Source organism: Elephantulus edwardii, unplaced genomic scaffold, assembly GCF_000299155.1.
Source record: "Elephantulus edwardii isolate Elephantulus edwardi_28Jun2011 unplaced genomic scaffold, EleEdw1.0 scaffold00072, whole genome shotgun sequence".
In the NCBI taxonomy this organism is placed as follows: domain Eukaryota; kingdom Metazoa; phylum Chordata; class Mammalia; order Macroscelidea; family Macroscelididae; genus Elephantulus; species Elephantulus edwardii.
In genome coordinates, this window is record NW_006399822.1 from 13,700,163 (window position 1) to 13,706,666 (window position 6,504).

General features: G+C 41.6%; 1 pseudogene; it reads right to left on the reverse strand.

Moving 5' to 3' along the window:
• Positions 1-2,936: 2,936 nt before the first annotated feature.
• On the reverse strand, positions 2,937-4,533 carry LOC102843270 (annotated as a pseudogene).
• Positions 4,534-6,504: the final 1,971 nt, after the last annotated feature.

Genomic DNA, 6,504 nt, shown 5'->3' on the forward strand with positions numbered 1-6,504 from the left:
AAAGCATCCACTTTCCTTCTGTCCTCCCTAGTCATTGTCCAACTCTCTGACGCATAACAAGCGATTGCAAATACCATGACCTGTATCAGGCGCACCTTAGTCTCCAGAGAGACACTGTTGCTCCTGAGTACCTTTGAGAGGTCCCTAACAGCAGACTTTCCCATCAAGATACGCTTTTTGATTTCCTGACTGCTGGTACCAAGACTGTTGACTGTGGAGCCGAGCAAAGTGAAGGGATAATTAAGAGGATTTAATTTCATCTCTTTGATATTGTTTAGTTCTTAAAATTTAGCTTTCACAGAGAAAGCGTAAGAAAATATCCCACCACCGACCTTCTCCCATGACACACCCGCGTGATCATTTTCTTCTTCTTTAAAAAATTTTGCTTTAATTACCATCAGTTTTAGATGAACATAGTTTAAAGAGTCAAGCACTTACACAAAGGCTCTTGTCCCCCAAAGCAGACCTCTAAGATGCCACCCCAACTCTTTGAATCTCACTATGCTTAAGCATGAATGAAGCTCAAGCCAATTGGCAGCACCATGATAGATGGGAAAGAGAATGAGATTATTAACTATTTTCGCTTGCTTGGCTCCACAACCAACACTCTTGGCACCAGCAGTCAGGAAATCAAAAGATTAATTGCTCTAGGAAAGACTGTTGTCAGACCTCTCAAAAGTGCTGAAGAGCTATGATGTCAGTCTGGCATGTCAGTATGTCTCATTCAGGCAATGGTCTTCACAATTACTTGCTTTATATCAGTCAGACAATGGCCAAAGATGATAGAAGACGACTTGATGCCTTTGAGTTGTGGTGCTGGAGAAGAGTATTGAACATACCCTAGACTGCCAAGGGAACTAACAGATTTGTCCTAGAGAGGGTGAAACCAGGCTGCTCCTTGAAGGCAAGGATTTTGAAGCTTCATCTCACATACTTTGGGCATGTGGCCAGGAGGGACCAGTCCTTGGAGAATGACATCATGCTCAAAAGGGTGGAGAGACAGCACAGGAGAGGAAGTGAGACTGGCTTAGGACAGAACAGGCTTGAGAGGTGCTAAACATAGGGTCTCCATCAGTCACTGCTGACTCAATGGCACATAGCAACAACAACCCATAAGCAAGCACATCAGTTTCTTTTGCTTTTGGTATTGAAAAGTAAGTTTACCTGACTTTTTTGTGAGAATTTACTTTTTATTATTATCGTTGTTTCCTTCTTTGGAAGCTGTGCTTTTAGGGTTTTACTCATCTCTTCCCCCAGAATACATACTCACCATTTCTATCTGTTCTCCTGATACAGAACTTGATTAGCTAACATACGATGTTGGAATGCTATAGGAAGAAGGCTGCTCTGAACTAAGCCATTTCCTATACCATATTTGGTGTTCTTTTGTTACTCAACTTTTTCTTTCCCTCTAAAGTGAAACTTTTGTTTCAGTTGTTTTCTATTCTATATCCTCACTAAGGAGCTCTGGGCTAGTAGTAAGGAGTTGTGCTGGTAACTCAAAGGTACACGGTTCAGATCAACCAGATGCTCCATATAAGAAAAAGGACAGTCTCCTCTAATTTGATTAATTGCCTCTGAGAGCCTACTGGTGGGTCAGTTTTGAATCAATTCTAATGCAAGAGTACATAACAACGTGTCTTCAACAAGTCAGCTCTAAATTCTCTCTTCAATTTATAGCACTATTATTTCAACCCACTCAGGCCCAACAGAGCGTCACTACCTTTGCCTTCTCTGAACCTTCTGACCTGCTATAATCTATGCTGCTGAACAATTAATGCCTCTTTTCCTAAATCATCATCATTTTGAAGAGTCCCTTAGTCTTTCTATTACATTGCATCATTTCTTGGTCCCTATGCTTCCCTATTTCTTGGTTTATACTTTCAGGAATGCTTTTTCAAATAACTTTCTTTTTTTAATTAATGATTTTTAAATGCAACATATATTTTTACAAGATAGTCTTTCCATTTAATTTTGCCCTATTCATTCATTATTGCACATTTTCTCCCTGACCACCTGTCCCCCCAGTCATTTTTCTCTTTGAAGAAAAAAAATTTCACTGTTTTACGATCCCTGCCGAGTCCACAGTCCACATTCATACGCATTTCTTTTTCTGTAATCTTGTCATGAAAATTATACCGAATCCCATACTCCTTTTAAACAGTTCTCATTATACATTATTTATCCTCTCTTTTCTTATGTTCCCCCAACCCCGATGTCAGTCCCATTTTACAACAGTGGCACTATGCAGTTTTTGTCATTTTGTGACTGTGATATTTCACTCAGCATAATGTCCTCCAGGGTCACCCGTTTTGCATAATATTTCATGAGTTCCTTGTTTTTCAGCACAGCATAATATTCTGTTGTGTGAAGATACCAATGCTTCTCTGGCCATTCGTTTGTTGATGACACTTAGGTTGTTTCCAATTCTTTGCTATTGTGAACAAAGCTGTAATAAACATGAGTGTGCATATATCTCCTTGGGCGGCAGTTATAGTTTCTTTAGGGTATATTCCAAGTAGTGGAATTGCTGGGTCAAATGGTATTTCTTTTTTTATTTTTAAATAATATTTATTCTGGCAACCTCAACATTCTTACCAAAGCAAAATTTTCATTTAATATGGCTTATTTGCTCAGAGACCTTAATTAGCTTTCACATATATTGATTTATAAATTATCTTTGGTGCTCAAGGAGCCTATAGCCACGAGAGGTATCATCATACAGAGAAAGTCATTGCATTGAAACTTGAAAGCTCACTGAAAAGTTAACTCCTGTCTTACCTTTTTCTAAGTTGAACATAAATAACCATCTGCAGAAATTGCCCCTAAAAGCACATAACAACAGAAAACAATCACAGAAGAACTAATCTCCAGAGGAGTTCTCTGACAGGAAGCAAGTGGCAGCTCATTCCTTGAGAGCAGATTCCTGTTAAAGACTAGAAAGGGCCACCAGCCAGTGTCATCATTTGTTCTTCTGACATCACTGTGTCTTCAGAATTGGAGGAAGAATGAGAGCTGGTACTGTGGGCTCGTTCTTTGGTTGTATGAGAGTCGAGCTCTGTCTCTGCCGGTGTTTCTTCTTTGGAATCGGGGTGGAGCATCCAGTGGATCAGCCATGGAGGAAACGATAGGCATTTTCTTAGCCTGGAAGTAGTCATAGGCCTTCTTTCCACAGACTAAGAGTATGACGTTCTTCCCGCTGCTCTGGATTCTTTCCACCACCTTCTCATAGGGTTCATCCTGCACGTTCACCCCGTTCACCTCAATGATGATATCCTTGTCTTCTAGCCCAGCCAGGTCCACAGGGCCGCCCTTCTTTACCTCTTTTGCAAAAGAGCCTGGCAGGTCCCGGATGGCATTTAAGTGAAAGCCATAGCTGTTTTCACCTTTGAGCAGCCTGCAGAGCTTGGGCTTATGATGTTCTTCCTCCTCAGGATCTGAGCTTGGGGCCTCCTCCAGGGGAACAGGAGTAGTGCTAGCTGGCTCCTTGTTAGAACCATTGGGCAGTTCTTGACTTTGATAGTAGATAAATGGGGAAAACTGAGCCAGCCTGTACATGTTGTCTGTCTCCTTGTCTACCACCAACAGTGAAGTCTTCTCTACATTCTTCCTAATCATTTCCACCACACCATCATGATCCAGGCTTTCCACAGATACACTGTTGACAGCAACCACGAGATCATTGTTCTTTAGGCCAGCCTTCTCTGCTGGGCTTCCAGCATCTATATCACTGATGATTTGACCTTTCTGTGAGGGCCCCTCTCTCAGGTAGAACCCATAGCCATCACTGCCCTTCTTTATCTCTACAACCCGGGGCTGGTGTTGGAGCAGTTTCAAACTAGTTGTTTCTCTCTTAAATGGTATTTTCTTCTCACTATAGAGTTTGTCAGTTTCCTTGTCTACCAGCAGGAACATAACATGACTTCCTGATTTCTTTACCTTTTTAACCACTTCTTCATGACTGGCATTTTCTACATTTTCTCCATTGACTTCAATCAAATGATCATCAGCTAGGACACCAGATTTCATAGCCACACCTTGAGGTGTTATATCAGACATGTATATTCCCTTTTTTCCTTTGATAGTTTTCAGTGAGAAGCCATAGCTGTTTCCTTCCTTCACCAGGTAGCACAGCCGAGGCTGGGTCCACATCTCTGTTCCACCATTCTTCACCAGAGATGGCTCCTTATCATTCAAATGTGGCTCCTCACTTTGACCCAACTCTTTCAAGTCGACTTTGTTTTTAATGGCTTTCTCGTAGGATTTCCCATCAAGAACTAATAAAGTCACTGAACTCCCACTCTTTCTGATCAGATCCACAACCTGCATATGTTCTTCCTTGTCCACAAAGACACCATTGACCCTGAGAACTCTGTCTCCATCCTGGAGGCCAGCCTTCTCTGCTGGGCTTTGCCTCTCAACCAGTCGAACCAAGTGGCCATCAGTGTCCTTCTCAATTCGCAGGAAGAAGCCATAGCATTGCCCTTCTTGTTTGGACAGCTTGCACTCTCGGGGGTTGAAAGTGGAGGCCATTTCTGGATCCCGACAGGAGAGGAGCCGCTCCGTTCACTCAGGAATTCTCTCTGCAGCTGAGCACTAGTCTTGGAACTCACTGGACTTTGAACAAAGATTGATTTGTCAAATGGTATTTCTATTTCCAACTTTTTGTAAAAGTGCCATACAGCCTTCCATAGTGGTTGCACCATTTTACACTCCCACCAACAGTGAATAAGGGTTCCAATTTCTCTGCAACCTCACCAGCATTTGATGTTTGCTGTTCTGTTAAATTTTGCTATTCTGACTGGGGTGAGATGATATCTCATGGTTGTTTTGATTTGCATCTTTTTTAGAGCTAGGGATTTTGAACATTTCTTCATGTGCTTGTTGGCCATCTGAATGTCTTCTTTGGTGAAGTGTCTGTTCATATCCTGTGCCCATTTTTCAGTTGGGATATTTTCCTTTATCTTGTTGTGGTGCTTGAGTATTTTATAAATTCTAGATATAAGTCCCTTGTCTGACATGTCATTACCAAATATTTCTTCCTAGTCTGTGGCTTCCCTTTTTACCCATTGGAGAAGTTTTTGGATGTGCATAGGGATTTTATTCTTAGAAGGTCCCATTAATCTATTTTATCCTTTCCTTTCCTGGTTGTAGATTTACCAGGATGCTTTGAAGACTGTTTATGTTGTGGATTAGGACAATATTACCAAAGGCAATTTACACCTACAGTGCAATCCCAGTACAAATACCAATTTCATTCTTCAACGTGATGGAAAAAGCAATCTCCAGTTTCATTTGGAATGGAGAGGGCCCCAAATAAGCAAAGCACTTCTTAAAAAGAAAAACAAGGTAGGAGGCATCTCACTCCTGATTTTAAATCCTACTACACTGCCGTGGTGGTCAAGACAGGGTGGTACTGTACAAAGACAGACACATAGATCATTGAAATAATTGAGAATTCAGAAATCAGCCCATCTACCTATGGTCAACTGATTTTTGACAAGGAGATTAAATCAGTTAAGTGGGGAAACGACAGGCTTTTTAACAAATGGTGTTGGCAAAATTAGAAAACTATCTGCAGAAAACTCAGGCAAGATCCACACCTTACTCCATACACAAAAACCAATTCAAACTGGATTGTGGACCTAGGACTAAAACCAAACTAAATCATTGTAAAGAAAAGTTTGGAAGAATTCTTGTTTGATTTTTTTAAAAGGGATAGTTTTGGATTAAAATTCTATAAGAAGTATTAAAAAGAAATCCATCTATCCTTATTATATTTTCTCCAGTCATAATATTTTGAATAATTCTACAATGTCACATTGAGGATAATAGTGTTACTAGACTGAGGATGGCCTGAGAGAAATAGTGATTTGTCTGGATCACACATTGCAAATGAAAATGAGGTGCCTGGTTGTACACAGACCTATGATGATTTCTGTTGGAATGGGACATGCTGATGTCCTTATTTATAGTTATAGAGAGAACATTGTGTAGAGGGACTCTTGGAGGGGTTTCATCTGAGGAGGGTCCTCAGGTGAGGTGACCCAGGATGTGCATGATCTCACTTCCTTGGCGATGGAGCCCAACAGAATTGCAACCTTGGTGACCAGCCACCACATTCTAGACAAAACTGTCAAGTAAGTTGACTTTGGTTTAGGCAGAATGAGGGAACAAGATGTTCTCAGTGTGCCAGCCCGTCAGAAAAATGGTGGCAGATGTTGCTGCCTTTCTCTGAGGGACCTGTTTAGAAGATTTCCTAAAGGAGACTTGAAGGTAACAAAGTTTTTCTCAGAAAAGCCTGATTGAGGCCTGTCTGACACGGTGTTGATCCCATGTGGAGGGCCCACGCCCATCCCCAGGCTGGCCAGTTGTTGTTCTTATAGAGACCCAGGTGGGAGCAGAGAGGAAAGGAGGACAGGGCTGCTGAGACAGGGCTCACTAGGGAGGGAAGCTGGATAGGGTCAGGAGGGAGAGGTCATTGTATCTGGGAAAGACTTGATG